Source organism: Heterocephalus glaber, unplaced genomic scaffold, assembly GCF_053883595.1.
Source record: "Heterocephalus glaber isolate CG9 unplaced genomic scaffold, H.glaber_assembly_v1.0 deba00001472, whole genome shotgun sequence".
NCBI lineage: Eukaryota > Metazoa > Chordata > Mammalia > Rodentia > Bathyergidae > Heterocephalus > Heterocephalus glaber.
Window position 1 is genome coordinate 50670535 of NW_028258315.1, and position 18383 is coordinate 50688917.

General features: G+C 38.9%; 1 protein-coding gene across 1 annotated transcript in view; it reads right to left on the reverse strand.

Annotated features, from left to right (window-relative positions):
• Positions 1–17784: 17784 nt before the first annotated feature.
• The window catches only part of Eif4e3 (eukaryotic translation initiation factor 4E family member 3), a 259816-nt gene continuing 259217 nt past the window's right edge, over positions 17785–18383 (reverse strand). Inside the window, exon 9 of the transcript XR_015439140.1 lies at positions 17785–17914. The gene's annotated coding sequence lies outside the window, so the exon portion shown is untranslated. The remainder of the gene's footprint in view (positions 17915–18383) is intronic.

An 18383-nucleotide genomic window follows, 5' to 3' on the forward strand; every position in this document is an offset into this window, starting at 1 on the left:
GCACAAGGTCCTGAGTTCGATCTCTGGTACCAAAAAAAAAAAATGCAGTTCTCAGATGGGGGCACCAAAGCTCAGGGTAGCAAAATAACTTATGAAAGGGTCTGACAGCCAGTCAGTGAGACCAAATTTGAACCCAGAACCTGCGCTTGCCCCCACTCCACTACATTAGATAAATGTTGATCTCCATCAGTGCTAACAGAATAACATCACTCATTTATCTCATGAGATGTTTCTGAGGGAGACACTGTCACATAATAGAGTAGAGGGAGCTGAAGAGAGAAAATGAGGATATCACTGTCCCAGGGACCCACAGCTAGTAAGTGGCAGAACCAGGATTTGAAGTGAAACTGAACTGTGAGCCTTCAAATATTCCCTAATACTATGTCCCTACTCCCCATAAGTACACATCATTTTTGGAGCCAGTGGACAGAAAAGATATGAAAGAAATGAATTAAGTAAGAGGCAGACAAAAAAGATTTCCTTTGAGATCTTACTCAGATGTAGCTCCCCTTGTATCTAGCCTTCCTCCATACATTGTCAAAGTACTGTCTCCAAATTGTGAAGGGTGCTTTCACAAAAATGACAAAGTAGCATGGAATATTACCGAGTTCTACAATGATATGGCAATCATATATACTAATAGAGGGAGGTACAACTGCCCACCATCAAATAAAAGAAAAAGAACAAGAAGAAACCAACCTCGAAGGTCAACCGAAGAAAAACTATTAAGTAAACTGTACACTGAAGCAGTGACCATCAACTGGGGAGCTGAAGAAAGGACAGCTATCAGGAACTGTGGGAAGGCATTTTGGGTTGTCATGAAGACTATGTACAATCAGGAATGCTAAGTACCCTGTACTACATGGCACACACAAAAAGAACTCCATGTCTCACACAGTGATGGTGCCCTCCTGAAGAAAAACAGTAATCAATTAGCAAGGCCTACACGAGTGGGAAATGTCATCTCAATGACACAGAACAGCCCTGGCACAGAGTAGTACCTAATAAATATCTGTGCGATGGCTAGATGAGCTGCACAGTCAATATGGCAACCTCAAACCATTGGTTCTGTTAGGGAAAGAAAGCAGGATAGAGTTATAAGCACAAGATGGTTGCAACTATTTATTTAAATTTACACCCAGAAAAGACAAAAGAAATATACTGAAATGTTCATTTTTGGAAGAATTAGTGATCTTTCCCTTTATTGCTTAAGTATAGTATCATTTATCATAAAGCAGTAAAACACCTATGTCATATTTAACTGACCAAAAAGGACAGACTAAAGACTGCTGGGTTACAATCACTTCTAAATAAATGGGATCAAGAGAAGAAAATGAGTTTTAGAGAATGTCACTTAAATATTTCTAGACAGATTTCCTGCCTTCGCTTCCAAATCCATAATTTTACAAACTAAAGCCCCTGCCTCCCAATTTTCCTCACTGAGTCTCCAACTCGGTTACGCATACTGCCCTCCAAAGAGTTAGGGAGCTCAAGAAGCAAGGTCATTCCTTCCCCACCTCCCTGGCCTCCCACCTGCATCCAGCCGCATCCTGCCTGCAGCCTCTGCCCCTCCCCCTCCGGTCCCCTCCCCCACCTGTACCCTGCCTACCCCTGTACACTTCCATTCCCAGCGCCCTCACCCCAGCGCCAGCCTTTTCCTCCCTCTGCAGTTGCACCCTGCTTCCCACACTGGCCAGGGGTTCTCATTTCCCTGTCACTGAAGACCACCCAGCATTTCTATGAAGCTGGCTAACATGGTCAAGCTTTACTATAAAAATTCTCAGTGGAGCAACAGCTATGCTTTTAAGGTAATGATCAGTACATGAACTAAGTTTTATCTTAAACATTTCAAATGAATGAAATGGAAGGAGGGAAAGGGTGGTGTTAATGCAAGGAAGGAAGGGGCTGGAAGCTCAAATCAAAGGGGATCTAAGTATACAGGAAGTGTCACTGCAAACTCTTACATTATATACTAGCATAAATTTGGCCATTTAAAATGTAAAGATAATTTCTTCCCCTACCAAAATTTCCGAGAGAAAAAATGCCTCTTCACAGAGGCACACCAGAATAAATTATTCTGTGATTCAGGGAAACCCTTACCACTCAGATTAATCCTAATTGTGAGCACATCCCAGTCTGAGATGAACAGATCTACATGACAAAATAGAAGACAACTTTTAAAAAATAGGTTATGTGATACCATTCAATGTCAGACATCACTAGCACGTAGCCTGCTTGACTCTTCAACTAGATTATGACACCATGCCGCACAGAAAATGTGGAAATGACTGAAAGTGGTCTTTCCACAATTAGATGATAATCCACAAGAAAAGGCTTATTGTTGTGCTACATTTATAACAGATGAGATGAATTCATTCAGCAAACAATGTTTATAACCCTTTTTTAAGGAAAAAAATTCTTGAAGATTCCTAGTTTCACAAACATAAAACAGATATGTTCTGTAACAGTGCTGTCCAACAGAAATACATGAGCCATGCATGTAATTTTAAATATTGTAGTAGCCACATTAGAACTATAAAAAATAAAATTAATTTTAATTTAATTTTCTTTTGTCTGTCTTTTGTGCAGCACTTGGGAATACACCCAGGCAAGCACTCTATCACTGAGCTATATCACCAGCCCTCCTTTTCAGTTTCTGAGACAGGGTCTCTCTCCCCAAGTTGTCCAGGCTAACCTTAAAGTTGGGATCCTCCTTCCTCAGCCTCCAAAGGAACTGAGATTACAGGCGTGTGCCATTATGCCTATCTTTAATGACACGTATCATTAACACAATCATCACTATATCACGATTAGTGTCTTTAAAAGCTAGTGTGTATTTTACACTTAGACCATTTCAATAGGAGTAGCCACAAACCCACAAGTTCATGTGCCTGACAGCCATAGGTAGCTAGAGCTAGGTAATGAACAGCAGAATTCTAGATTGTCATATTGCTGTGTCCTGTAGAAAAGAAATTTCATAAAGAAACTCTTACCTGATTCTCTTTTAGAAAACTAATAATATTGCCAGGCTGGCTGTATTTATTTCTACATGCAAGGTCTCCACCAGAGCTAGATAGAGGTTCTAAGAAATTCTTATATAATATCTACGGTGTTCACCTCCAAACCCATAACTGCCAATGTATGCATCTTGAAAGCATAATGTTAAGTGAAATAAATCAAATACAGAAACTTAAATATCACATGGCTTCTCTTACATGAGAAACTCAAAATATAAATAATTGTAAAAGTAAAATAAAAAACAAGAAGGTAGACTCTGTGAGGAAGAAAAGGAGATCTATGGAAGAGGGAAGAAAGGAGAGCAGGGAAGGAAAGATAAAGTTAAAATTATTAAGATTCAATATGTATATATAACAATTCCCCAAGGCGAATGCAATTATTATTGCAAACATATGCCAACTAAAAAAGAAAAAACTGTAATTGCCTCCTTAAATTCTAGACAAAACTACCAGTCATTAATCAGATTTTCTGTTTTTATATTAAGGTTCCTATCCTTTGGTCTTACTCACAGTTCAGTAATAAGTGAGTAGGTCTATGACACTTCTCAGGAACCTACACCTTAAGAAACTGCTTCATTAAGAAATTACTCTGTCTGAAGGAAATTTGTTGATACCCATCTCATTTTCCCTCTTGCTCCTGGTAAGAAACACCTACGGTTTTCAAAGACAAATGTCTAGAGCAGAGGGCCTTTGTGCATACCCTTGAGCTGGTGCTACAGACGCAGCTTCCTATGACTATGGTAGCTCCACCATTTTTCTTCTGTAGCAAGGGTGCAATGGGAGGGTGTGACACAGCGCCCTCCAGAGGATCCAACAGAAACAGCACAAAACCAGCACCCCTCCCAAGCACCTAGCAAACACAAGGTTTAAGACAGGTGCTGGAAGGGTCCCGGTCTAGGCAGATACCCAAACTCTGAACACTTGAATGCCTTCTCATTTTCAGAATTCTCTCATTTTTAAAGGATGGATCTACTAAGCCCCCCAGAAAATGTAAAACACTCACAATGAAATGTGACAGAAGCACTGTAAAATGAAAAGTCTGGGGATTGTGTGTAGGCTGCCATGACTTGGCTCATTATTCTTATTTCCTTAATAAAATATACTTTTAAATAATTCTTCATTCATATATGTATAATATAAAGTAAAAATATACCACTTTGATTCAAATAATTACATGAGCAACCTCAACAAAAGCAATTCTGAACTGTACAAAACCACAAATCATAAATAAAGTTAGGGAAATTTCCAACCCTCTAATACTATTTCTCTTGCGATATTTAACCTTACATTCATAATGCAGGATTCAATATTAGTGCTATATCTGACTAAAGTAAACATGACACTTCCAAAATAAAGCAATGCACAAGACAGAATGCTGTTTATTCAAACAATATTGGAAAAGAATATTACAAAGTAATTTCTAATATTGAGAATTTGTACCCATACATATAGTTCCAACTGAAATAGATCTTCAGAATGAAATTTCCTAAAATGATTAAAGTAAAATGTGAAATATCACAGTTTATACAAGACAAGAAACATTTGGCTGCAAATGGTTTTATAATTTTGCTAATTAAAAATTATCCCATTTTCACTTTGGATTCATCATATAACAGAAACAGGAATAACCTTACCATGCCAGAAACACAAGCAAATGATTAAAGTTCTACTCTCAAAAAAATCTTTAAAAGTTGGCAAAACATTTCATTAGGCTACAAATCAAAATCCGTCTGTCCTTGACATCTCTTTAATGTCTTCCAGATTCCACATCTACTTTTTTTAATCACCCACTGAATCACTCAAAAATTAAAATATGTTAAAATATTACCCATCTTGGACCTCTAAAAGAGTCCTCTGATATAACATCACCTTCAGGCCCCTCCATGAGCAATGGACCCATAAGATCACCATTTGATTTATGTATTTTACATATTTCACAATGAGAAAAAAATATGCTCAGAATCATGCCTTCATCAGTAAATCTGCTACATGTGAAGAATATAAATAAATACTAAAAAGGGGCCACCGTGAACTCTCTCGCATGAAGTTTGCCAAGTGGAAGTGGGTACAACTATGATTAAAAATAAAAATCATTTTCAAGCTTCCAAGGTGTTACCAACAAAATATGCTTTAAAAAAAAAAAAAGAGAATGCAAGTGGCAAGGAGGTTGACTGATGAACAAGTATTTCTGTGCAAAGCTAATGAAGGCAATGTTTACAGCACACACTTATTTTATTTACTCTTCCCTTCCCTGAGCCCTCCGTGCATCATGGGCATCAGTATGCATTAATGGCACTGAAAACCAGAGAACCTTCCAACTGCAAGTTACAGTAGTCACTGTGTCAGTGGAAACAATGAGTCACAGACATTCAACCTGGGATGAGCTGTGGCAGCACCTTACATGTGTCACCAATCTGTCATGTGACATGGCTGTTGCCATGGTGAGGCTCCATGTTCAGGAAAAGTGTTAAGTCTCATAGAAGGCACCCAGCCATCCCTCAAGATACCCAGGCCCATGAATATATTTTGCAGTCTTTCTACTGCTGATAAAATTATGACTGGTTTCCTCTCTGGGAATCTTGCTGGAGGTGAGGGTGAGTTACTTGGGGAAAGCTTAAAGAAAATGAAGAGTAGTAGCCCCAATTTCATGGGGGAGAGGGCTCTGACACACTGAGAATAGCAATGACTTTAAAACTAATTAGTTTGAATTGTTCCAATGGAATAAAAATAGAATTATCAAGGAGGAGAGTAATTTTTATGTTACTTATACAATTTCTGTGAATTAAAACAAAGGGTAAAGCAAAAGACACAAAGAAATTACCCAATTTCTTGGGCATAAGAGAAAAATTATATTAATTAAGGACATGTTGATGAATGATCTTGGTCATGTTTACCAAAAAATCAACTTGTCTCCAACTTTACCCTAGCACTACTTCTGTCATCTAAAAATAGCAAGAAAAATAGTAAGAGGCTCATAGTCATGAGGATTAAATGACTGACTACAAAAACGGCGGGGGGGAGATTGAGTAGAGGATCAGCACCAAATATGCTCCTGCTGCAGGTACCAGACTCATGGTTATGACCGTGACTTCCATACACTTACCTGGCTTGAAACAAAGAGAAGTCTATTCCAGCAAACTGATTTTCAAGGGAAGATTTATGATTCTTTAGCAGTAGTTTATGTGCCAGCTTTCCAGATTTAAAATTTAGGAAGTGGGTTAAGAAAAGTCAAAACATTTCACTTCCAAATGATAAAGACAGTTCTTTTTCAGAAAGAAGCACCTTTAAGTGAATCGTATACATATATGATTCTATGGCTAGGAGTGCTGTAGAAATAAATCACGGTGGCCACAAAACACTCAAAACCAACACGAGAGTGGGATGGCTGTGGCAATAAGGACTGTTAGCCTGGAGAGGTGTTCTCACATCATCGACAGGATGTCATTCAGAAGAGACGGGCTATTTGGAATCCCGAAGTGCCAAACCAAATGATTAAGTGGAAAACCCAGGGGTGCAAGATTTGCGTACAAGGTGCCTTACAGTTTGTTCAAAGATATAATAGGTTTCTCCTCAAAGATACAAGTTGATCATCCCCAGAATTTTACCCAAATACAGTTTGGATATTCATGTAGCAGGAATGCAGTCTCAAAGATTGAGGCAAGAAAATACTTGGGGAGGGCTGGGGATTTAGCTCAGTGGTTCCGGTGCCTGCCTCGCAAGCGCAAGGTCCCAAGTTTGATCCCCAATACCAAAAAACAAAACAAAACAAAAAAGAAATACTTTGGGAGCACTGAGCTTCACTGCGCCTTTGGATACAGAATATCTACAAGTCTTTGCATGTGTATGATACATACAAATGCATGTATGTACATAAAATTCCCATCCCAGATACTCTAGAGAAAGAATGGCAAATTGGTTGCAATGATTGCAAACCACATTTTTTATATTGGACAAGCTTTAAGACTAATAATACCCAGCTGTTATTTCCTAAAAATTACTACACACCAACTCTCTTCTAATGCTTTAAATATTTTCATGCATTTAAATAAACCCAAAATCATGCCTTAAACTTATTATTAAAAAGCCCAAATCACCTATAAGTTAGGTGTTATTACTATTTACATTTTAAAAGTGAAGAAACTGAGGTACAGAGAGATATGACTTTCCCAACATTATACTATTAGTTAAGTGGCAGAACCAGGGTTCAAACCCAAGTCATCCAATCAACATCCTGTGTTTTTAATCACCACACACAGCTGCCAATTACACATTAAAGGTTTCTATGCTTCAACTCTGAGTCCGGAAATATATTTATCTTTCATTTAACAAAAAATGACAAGCCCTTTGCAAAGCTTTCAACACACTTCTACCTTTGTGTATTTTCTCTTCCACTTCCTACCTTTTTCCATTACAATGAACGTTTACATGAAAACACAATATTTGGTTCACAGAGGTTCATCTTTTCCGGATGTTTGTTTCCCAGCTTCAGTAACAATACTCTGATTCATGAATGCTGGCTTGCTGACAATCACAAACTCTTTCCCTTTATGTTAAATTCAGTTTTAGCACAATCTAGAGAAAGAAATATTCCTCCAGATTCTTCTCCTGTACCTTTAAGATCCTCCTTTCCACTTCTTTTTCCACCGTTCCTCACAACCAGGCTGCCTAGAGAACCCAGTCCACTCACTATAGAACCATACAGGCCTTTCCTCACATAATGCTGCTTTCTCCCTTCGTCTTCATTTTATGGAAGTGCCTCCCTTTTTCCCTTGCCTGGACTTTGTCCCTGTTCACAACAAGAAAGATGAAAATATCCAGCAGGGAAAGGAAGGAGGACTCTAATTTGCAGCATCGTTTCTCAAGAAGGTATACACTCATTTCTGAACATTCTTGTTCTCTAGAAGTTTCTTCACAGAACATCAATACACTAGATACATAATGCATCTCCCATTCTCTCTCCTTCCCCTCATGGTAACTCCAGGAACATTAAGAAGAAAATTTCCCACTTCTGATCATTTAATACCATCTCTAAGAGTTTGGCTCTGCCCAACCAACAGTTGGTCAATCTCTGTTTTTCCCTATGTTTCATTTAGGCGGTATTATCTCAGAAACCAGACTTTATGTGCTAATTCTGTTTTTGCTACATATTTAATGTGTAACAAATGTATTAATGTACAACATTTTGCTTTGTCAAAATGTTCACTTTTGCCACGCAGGAAATTCATCTTAAATTCTTCTCGTGCGATACACAATACATTTTAGAAAGCACAGGTTTTAAAGAGACTATAGAGCTTCTGTCACTTTTCAAAGTCCATTTTTCTTCTATCCATAGCTTTCCCTTTCACTTCATCTTTCACCCTAAACCTCACTTCCAGTTATATAATTCTCTCGGATTACATATAAGAGTAGGGGACAGCTCACTAAAGTTCACTCTAAATCAATAAATAATTGTATAGGACACCCTATCTCAAGATGAGAATCGAACAAAAGCTGGTGACATTATCATTTGATCAAAAACTGAAGTGCTGGTGATCAACTGCAAGGTCAGGGAGCTATGGCAGTACAAAGAGCTGAGCCCTGGCCACCATATAATACTCTGTCACCTTCTCGGCTAGGGCTTGGCAAACTAAGGTCCTATGGCCCAACTCCAAGTTGCCACCAGGAGCTAAAGATAGATTTCACTCTTACAGGAGAAAAAAAGAAAACAATACTACTCTTTACTGACACATGAAAACTGTGTGAAACTCGAATTTCATTCTGTGTAATAAATTTTGCTGGAACACTGCCACGGCCATGTATTTACATACGGTCCATGGTCCTACACACTATGAAGGCAAAGGTGATAGAGAGGAACAGCTGTAAAAGGCCAAGTGGCTCGAAAGTCTACAATATTTACTCTTGTAGTTTCCAGAAGTAGTTTATTCTTCCTTGATAAAGAGAAGTCTAATTAGCCTCTCATCAGCATAGACATACACACTTTAATTACAAAAGTTTTCAAAAAATAACAGTACTAGGAAAAAAGAGAGTAAGGAAACTCCACAACCCTGGGTCCAGGACCAGATAAAAAAAACCTCTTCCTTTGATGACTGGGGCACAGACTGGAGACACAGACGCCCACCCACCAGTGCCATTCCGGGCCTTATTTTCCACAGGCCAAGTTTTGGTTCCCCTAATTTCTCATGCAATTTTGCAGACTATTAACTGTCCTAAGAGTAAACTAGCTTGAAATCTTTTTAAAGCAGCAACATTATTAACAATTAAAAAGCTGCCACCACACATGCACAATAACTTTCTTATATTTTAATATGCATATCCATAGACTGATGATAACAGCACAGAGAGATTGACAGGAAATGACTGAGTGTAATGGCTCCAGAGGAGACGCTGCATTGATCAGTAAATAATACACGTTTCCTGAAACTGTCTAACTGCATATTTACACTTGTCAACTCTCATACACTTTGATGACAGAATTCTTTCTCTAACATCTATGTAAAAACTTTAATACTGATTTTTAAAATGTTTTTATTACAAAAAGTACTCTTCTAAGGCTACATAAACTTTAAATTTTATTCACTGAGTAGTGCCACCTGGGGCATTCCCTGCCATGGCCTCGATATTCCTGGTTAAAAGATATTTGCAAATGTCTCAGCAGGGTTAAAATACAAGTTGCAAGTAATTTATACCTAATGTTTATAAGGTTCTAAGCACTGTATTATGGATTATTCATAGCCAGTAAGGTGAATACTAGCCCCATTTGGCAGATGAAGAAAATGAGGCTAGAAAGGACAGGTGATATGGCCTGGAGTACACTTAGTGAGATCTGAAGTTATCTGCTCTAATTCAGGGACCAACCTTCCCCTAAACAAGCAACCTGTGTCTGGCTGTAGGTCTGGAAGTGAGTATTTAGCATGCTTCCCAGGCATTCCACAGATGACACTCTAAAAACACAGTCCCAAGGATCTGGAGATCTAGAAGGAAATCTGATGAGCCCTGGGTCTGGATCTCCTCTACTCCTCTCCAAAACCACCCATAAAAGGATTAGAGGAAAAACATCTAAAACATGTTACAGGCTCTGGCATGTCACATATCCTCAGTTATCTCAGCTATCATTATTTCCCAGGTTGGTCAGGGAACATACTTCAGGTTATACCACTGTTTCCACACTGTCCAGAACATAATTCCAGTCAGTAAACTGATACTGGCACCTGCAACGCCAGAGTTCAGGATGGCACACGAGGACCTGGCTCCACCCTATGATTGGCTGATCAAGCACCAACTAGACAGCTAAGTAAGTCCTCATCCCATCACAAACACATACACCCCATTTTTTTTTTTTTTGGTACCGGAGATCAAACTCAGGTCCTTGTGCTTGCGAAGCAGGTGGAGGAACCACTGAGCTAAATCCCTGGCCCACCCCTATCTTTTTAATGATAAAAGTTTTCAAAAGATTGAAAAGTAGAGAAAATAGTATAATGAACCCCCTTAAAGCCATCAGCTAGATTCTAGAACTATAACAATTCTGTCCCATTTTTTTTTCCTTTCTGAACATTTGTAAGAAATCATCACAATCATTTCACCCTTACATAATTTAAGATGTAACTTTTACAACTACAGGAAGAAAAGTTCCCTTAACAATACCTGACTGTACCTGCTGTTAAAAGTGATGATGATAATCCCACAGCACTTACTTAAAATGAGTCAAGTGGCCATCTGGTTTGAAACCTTATCATAAAAGGGCAAAGGTCTCTGTAGTCCATAGACAAGGAACCTAAGTGACCTGATGAAGGGAAAGGACTCGGCCTCTCCACCACACAGCCCCAGGTGTCCCCTTCCTGCACCCATTCTCCCAGGCAGCTGGTGAGCCGTCCCTGCATGGCTCTGCTCCTGAGGTCAAGTAAGCAAAGCCATCTCCCAGGGGTTTGGGACATGATTCAGTGCCACCATCAGGAGCATCTGTACTTAACAAGAAAGGGAGAGGAAGTACGCAATGCTAAGCCCAGTAACAATCCAGCGAGATTTTTGTGCTGAGAAAAAAAGCCAGTAAGTGAGGAGTATTTTTAAAAAGAATTTTGGAAGAAGCCATTCCCTTTTATATCACTAGTTCTATAAAAATCCTGTCTGTGGATTAAGCTGCAATTTTAAATGAGTTAGATTCCCTTTCTTTCATAAAGACAAGTATAAACTACAAAATCTTCCCTGTTAGAGTCAAATAAAAGGACCCTAGAGAATCATGGAATCTATGTGAAGACGAGGACATACCAGGTCCTCATGGCTAGGACCAAAGCTTTGAAACTGGCTCCACTTAGTTTAAAACCCACTTCTAACACTTGCTCTGTGATCTTGAACAGTGTACTTGAGCACTGAGCTTCTGCCTCAACAATAAATCCAGAATAATAATATCCAGAACACAGAGGTGCTGCTAGGATTAAATGAGATAATCAATGTGATCTCGAAAACAAGTGTGGGAAAAAAATAAGCACCTAATGAATAGCTGCTATGATTATTTGTTACAAACACTACTAAAAAATCTCATAGAACACAGAGGAATAAAAAGATTTCATCTGAGCCTATTCCAATCAATTAGATGGAGCTGCAGAGAATCCCATGCGGAGATGACACCAGAGTCAACATGAGAACAGACTGTGGCCAGGGCCTGTTAACTTTGTCATTCTTTTTTTTTTTTGGTGCCGGGGATCAAACTCAGGTCCTTGCACTTGCGCAGCAGGCGGCGAAACCACTGAGCTAAATCCCCGGCCCAACTTTGTCATTCTTGACTAAGATCAACCACATCACCCCATGAACACAGGCCAAGAGGTTAAACATACACACCTTCATCCACAATCACTTTCCAGAACTCTGGTTACCCTGACCAACACAAATAATAATAATAATACATGGCATACCAAAAAGAAATTAAAATGTACATTAAATGATAGCTTAAATGTGCTAATTGCCCATTTTTCTTCAGGAAGGAATTAAGATGATGGCAATTCTCAACAGGCAGCACAGCAGCATGCTTATAAACTACGTGGAAATGTCCTTCTCTCAGCTACAATGCAGTAATCAAACCAAGTTGACAGAAAACAGTATTTTTTTTTAAATAACATGCAATATAGTCTTTTGAGTTCCTAGAATTTTGCATCATGGAAGACATCATTTGAAATATAATAGCTGAATGCCTTCCTCCCTGGTATTGTTAGCTTTGGTGTAATGATCAAAACCAAGATTAATATGCAAAAGGGAATTGTAAGAAACCTGCCCCATATCGGTCAGCACCAGACACACGTGGGTGCCCTTCCCTTCAAGAAAGACATGGGGCTGGCACAGTGAAAGTCTGGGTTTAGTTCTCACGCCACCACTTCCTCCTTTGGAGTTTGGGGTGGTGCAGAGGTAAAAATGAGAGCAAGAACAGTCTCTTTCGTGTCTTTTCTAAATACATAAAAATTGAAAAACAAAATAACACTGTAACACTGTAATGTTTCACACACATAAGACCAAAACCCAAAAAAGGGTAGAAAATAATATAGCAAACAAATCCAATGAATATGTTGTCAAATGTCAAATCATTATATAAACCTGTTATTGCCAAAACTGCTCATGTATATGAGTTATCATTAATAGAACAAGCAAAGACCTTGTTAATACCTAGGTGCTACGCACACCAGTAAGCATTGGGTATACAAAAGGTAAACTAGATAGACTGCCCCCCCAAACCTTATACATTATGCTGTCCCTCCTACATAAGAGGTACATCTGTAAGCTTGCCCAAGGGTTTAGGAGGGATGATTTTGTGGCCATATCACTCAGTGGAAGACAGAATGCGATCAATTAATGATGTCTACCAGAGACACAGAATGGGTGTGGGAAAGAGGAATGTCAAAACTGAAAGTGTGTCAAGAATGTTTTGCCACCCTTGATTTAGGCAAAAGGCTTCAAGCTTTGTGTGTCATGTGAACAAAAGCCTGCCTGACATGTTAAAAGTTTACTCTAGAGTGAATTGGTGTCCAGAAAATGTGTGTATAATCCCATAAAGGGCTTACAGAGGAATGGCAAATATCTGCAATATAAATGCAGATTACCTTTATTACAAAGTTAGACCATATTCTCATTCCTAGACTAATTTCCTATACCATAAAACCTATATTCAATTTTATAAATAGCATACACCAAGAATCATAAATTCAGTTAATGCAGAAATTTAACAGATTTTTTTTAATAAAAGTGAGAAAAGGCTGTTTTAGGCAAGTTATCAGAAAGGACAGAAAGGGTTCTTTCTTTGAAGATATGTTTTTCCCTCTGACTCTACCTCCTCGGGGACATAACTAGAAAAGAAATAAATTTCACGGCTAATATATATGAAGTAACATGTTTAACATTATCCAATGAATTTATATCTACTTACACCACATAAATTTATCTCACATAAACTGTCACCTCCAACAGAATTCACTAAAACAATGTTATAGCTTCTGAATTAAATGCAGTCTTCTAATTGGAATTTAATCTTACAATAGTAGTTGGTGGATTTTTTTAATTGACAAATGGAATAATTCATTCATTTGTCTTACAGTTCTGTCTGGAGAATAAAAATAAATGTGACACAGAGATTGGCTAGCCACAGCTATGAGGGATGGAAGTGGGGGTGGAGGCTGCTTCATCATCTTCGAATCTCATTCCACCGCCTGTGCAGGAAGGGACAGACCCTCCTTACCATCCCAAATTACTGTACTGTGTTACTAATATATTCCATTACTGCCACATAAATGTCACATTAATTTCTAATCTTCATCAAGCCAGACAATGGTTTCCACCATTGGCCCCTACCCAATTAGCTATATGGAAAATATTCAGTCAATTACATTACTTGTATTAGGTTAGGGATTGGAGAGAAAAGCAAAATAAATGCCTCGAAAATACTTGGGAGAGAAAATGTAAGTTGACACTGTCTCTGCATGCTGGAGCCCAAGTTATACAATCTGATAGGCAGCTGCCAGCACTCATAACTGCTTATTAAATCTAGCCTCTCTTTATGGTGTGAGTGAAGATCTGTATTTTTACCAATATTAGGTTCATTGTATTCTGAAAGAGACCAAAATACTTAAGATCATTCGCTCCAGCTTATAAAACATATTATGTAGTTTATTAAATTGTTAAAATTACTTTTCAAAGTCAAAATTTCAGGGACTGGAAGTTTAAGTGCAACAAAGTGGCTTGGCCCACTGACAGGATGCAGCCCAAGGTGGCCCAGAAGGAGACTCCCTCAGCTGGCATTCCTGCCCCACAGCACCAGCCAGCTGCTCCCGCCTTCTCCCAGGAGCTAGCATGGCCATGACTGTACCCCAAAACCAATGACAAAAAACAATCCACTTTCTTGAGGTTAATTTAAAAAGCAAGAAATTCCCAGCCCAAACTTGCCCTTAGCAAGCCTAATGTGTGAAGGGTTCATTTTCCCCTATTTCTGCCTCTTTAGTAAGTCAAAAGCTAGGAATGTGATTATAGGAAAGAGAAAAAGAAAAACTATGCGTAAATAAGGGAAAACAACTGTGGGCAAATCAGGCACAAAAACTTCCCATGACACTTATACCGTCACACCAAACCCACCAGCAGGGGACAATTTATCAAAAGGGACAATGCAATGCCAAAGCAAAGCCTGACAAGCCAGCACCTCCACCAGCCCTAGTAAACTCTTCTCGGGAACACTCTATGCAAATCCAGGCTTATTATCACATTTATTAATAACACTGTGGCTGAACGTCTATTAATTATGCCGCACACCCAGCTACTCTTCCCTACTTGCATCCTGTGATGTGCATTACATAGGTACCAACTTCAACTAAAGCTTCCACAAGGTAACTGGCAAGGACTCTACAGCTTTCCTGGTGAATGGTGGCAGTGAAGATCCAAAGTGCACGGGCAGCCCTGCTTTCTGTCTCCTGGCCCTAAATTAATTTATTATGCAGGCACAATTATCACCAACATAAATCGAGTATATCACCCATTTTCTGACCTTGAAATTTTTGCCATAATCACCTATCTATGCAAACCTTTCCTCTCGGTTTCCTTCTGCAGCACCTGACTGAGGCACAGTTCGTTATTCTGGCTCCCAATCCCTGTGACTCTGACCATGAGGACACTTTCCACAAAACACTTCATTCAGAATTAGAGTTTATTTCAAGCCTAAAGACTCCAAATTATCAGCTACAGCAATTAATTGGTGCTTCTTTTGGCTACTCTAAAAGGAAAAGGACTCTGAACAAATTTTTGGCAACGCAAGGTTGAACAACCAATCAGATGCACAGGGAATAGAAGGTCCAGGTTATGCAGCACAGGGGGAGAGTGTGAGTCCTCTGGGGAAAAACTTGGAGGAGGATAAACCATCAGAACACATGGTCCAGCATGTATATTTCAGGTACCTCACCTTTCTACCAAAAATACAGCAAAAGGAAGTTTATTAAAGTCTGATAAATACAAAGCACTTCTTTATATATGAAAAATAATGGCATTCAACTAGGCCTAAATACTATTTTTATTCTAAAGAGGTATATTATAGTCTTTCAGGCTGATTGCTGCACTAGTGCCCCTTACCCAATTGAAATTAATAAGTAAAATGAGCCTACTGTTCAATAAATCCATTCATGTGGTTTTCTTAAATTTTATTCATCAATTTTTATGACAGTGAGACTGAGTCAGATTCTCAATACAAAAAAAAGAGGTGACAAGCCATCTAGAACCTGAGTTTGGTGCCACTGCAATAAAATTCAAAATAATTCTATGAGTTCTCATGTGTATATCATATAAATTAAAGCTCTGTTCTCAATTCTACCTGCATCCCCAAAGAAATAAATCTCCTTAACACGTGCTATCTGCTCACTGATCTACAGATCATTCACAAAAGCCTATTCCAGTGGCATCACATTGGAACCCTCAGAAGAACTTTACAGGGGAGGGAACCAATGGCCTTGCCAAAGACCACTCAGTGAAATAAATGATGCAAGATCTCTCACACCTCTAACATTCCACGGTTCCATTAACCATTTCTCTTCACTGTGGAAATCCTTACCTCATGTGTTCATTTGATATTTGCCTTATTTCTTGCCAATGAAAGAAAGACTATTGTGACAAAGATAAAAGATTTGATTTTTTTTCTCCATCTCTTTTTTTTTTTTCCATCTCTTATCTCCAGAAGAATGGAATGAAGAGTACAAGGAATCAGGAAACAAAGTGGACTATATGGGAGTGAAAACCAACAGGCTCTTTGAGGTCTTTGGGCTACTTTACTATGCTCCTTTCTTGTCTGTGAAGTGGGAGAGATTTATCCAAATCACCTCCACCTGTAAAATCTTTTAAATTCTGGTCCAAATAAATACTATACCTGAGTCCACAACAGTCAACAGTATCCTCAAGAGACACTCAGCATCTGGAGAGGTTCACTAAACTGAATGGGCTGGGTGCCTTAATTTCTATAAATGAGACAAGCTAGGAAGAATCATTTACTGAAGACCAAATAATTGAGTCCACTCCTGACTCAGCCCAGGGACTCAGATAGCCCAGCTGAGCTTCGTGGGTGTTAGAAATGTCACTGTAAACTCAGGAGACTTGGACAATTTCTAGGTCTTTGTCATTGCTGACAGAATAGGAGTCTCTAAACTTACATGCTTTGTTTTAAATACAGAAATCAAAGAAGAGACTAATTTTATTAGGCCTCCCAACTGAAATATAGTGTTTTGTGTTTCTTTTAATCCATGAGGCTTCCTTCCATTAAACAGAATGCGTCTTTGGTTTTTTTGGGGGGGATACTGGGGATCGAACTCAGGTCCTTGTGCTTTCTAGGCAAGCGCCAGAACCACTGAGCTAAATCCCGACCCCAGAATGTGTTTTAAGTGAAACTCCAATAAGATAAACTAGGTGAGGTTATGTCAATGGCTGTCACCACTAAATGTCATTCAATACACAAAACCTGAAATGAAATAGTTCCCCATAAAATCGACCTCATTCAATGACAAAAGCTACCACTGAATGACCTCAGAGCTCTCACCCAAAATACCTGGCCTCATTCAATTATTGTTTCTGATAAGGGCAAGTCACAGTGGCTCTGTGCTACAGGGAAGCCATCGATCTGAGGACCATGATAGGTGCTTCTGAAAGTGGAAAGTATCCACACCAGAAAAATATGATTATGGCTCTTCTAACCCACCTCTAAAACTTCAAGGAATAACCTGCCCAGGCTAAGAGTGATAGAAAAAAATGCCTAGGATACCTCTGAGAATCCAGTTTCCAATCCTTTGGCTTTCTCACGAACCCTACCACATGGAAGCTTTGGATGGTACTCTCTCAAAGAACAAATGAGACTAACCTTGTCCCCAAAAGTCAAGATGAAGTAATTATAGTTACACTTCATGGGTTCATAGTATCACTAAATTGTGACAGGATCAAAAAAGCAATTATTCACCAGGCATGATGGCACACACCTGTAATCCCAGCACTCTGAGAGGCTGGGGCAGGAGGATCACAAATTCAAAGCCTGGGGCAACTTAGTAAGAACTTGTATCAATATTTTTTAAAGGGAAGGGAGCTGGGGATGTAGCTCAGTGCAAAAGCTGTTTGTTCAAATCACCTCATAATGAAAAAAAAAAAGAATTGTGCATGTGTCCATAATTTAGATAGTCTTCTCCCTTCAGGGGAGAATTTCTCACCCTCCCTGTGCACTGCTCTGATGGACTTGTTGTCTTGGGACTTTTCGGATAAATAATCAACTTTCACTCACCCTTTTGGCTTGCAGGCATCACATCCATCCACTTATGGCTGACAGCAAATCGAAGAAGGGATCAAAGCCCTCACCATTGCCAAAACTTTTTGTTCGGAAACCGGAATTGTCAGAAGCAGTGCCTGGGACACTACAAAACAAAAATATTTTTTACACATAACTAAGATGTAACTTGTAAAACCACCACTTCCTTAAACTCGAAAACAGCAAGACACACACAGAATCTAGAGGTGGGGGAAAGCACCTTTCCAAAGAGGGTATGTCAATACAGCAAGCGTGAGCTGCCAAATAGGGCCGGAAATACTGTTTTCGAAAGATATACTTAACACTTACTTCAACACATACACAGTAGGGCTCTTATTTACTGTGAACTTTGTACCACACATTTTAAATATTTCAGCATTACAAAAATATCATGTCCCATTATACAGGATTTGGGTAACAATCACCCGTTTTCAGGTGTTAACACAAATCTTGCATGGATAAATGCACCATTTCTATTAACTCATGATCTTTTCCAGAGAATAAGAAAAATCCATAACTATGCTAATACCAATGACCTAGAATTACTTTTAAAGAATAATGAAGGCTAAAACTAG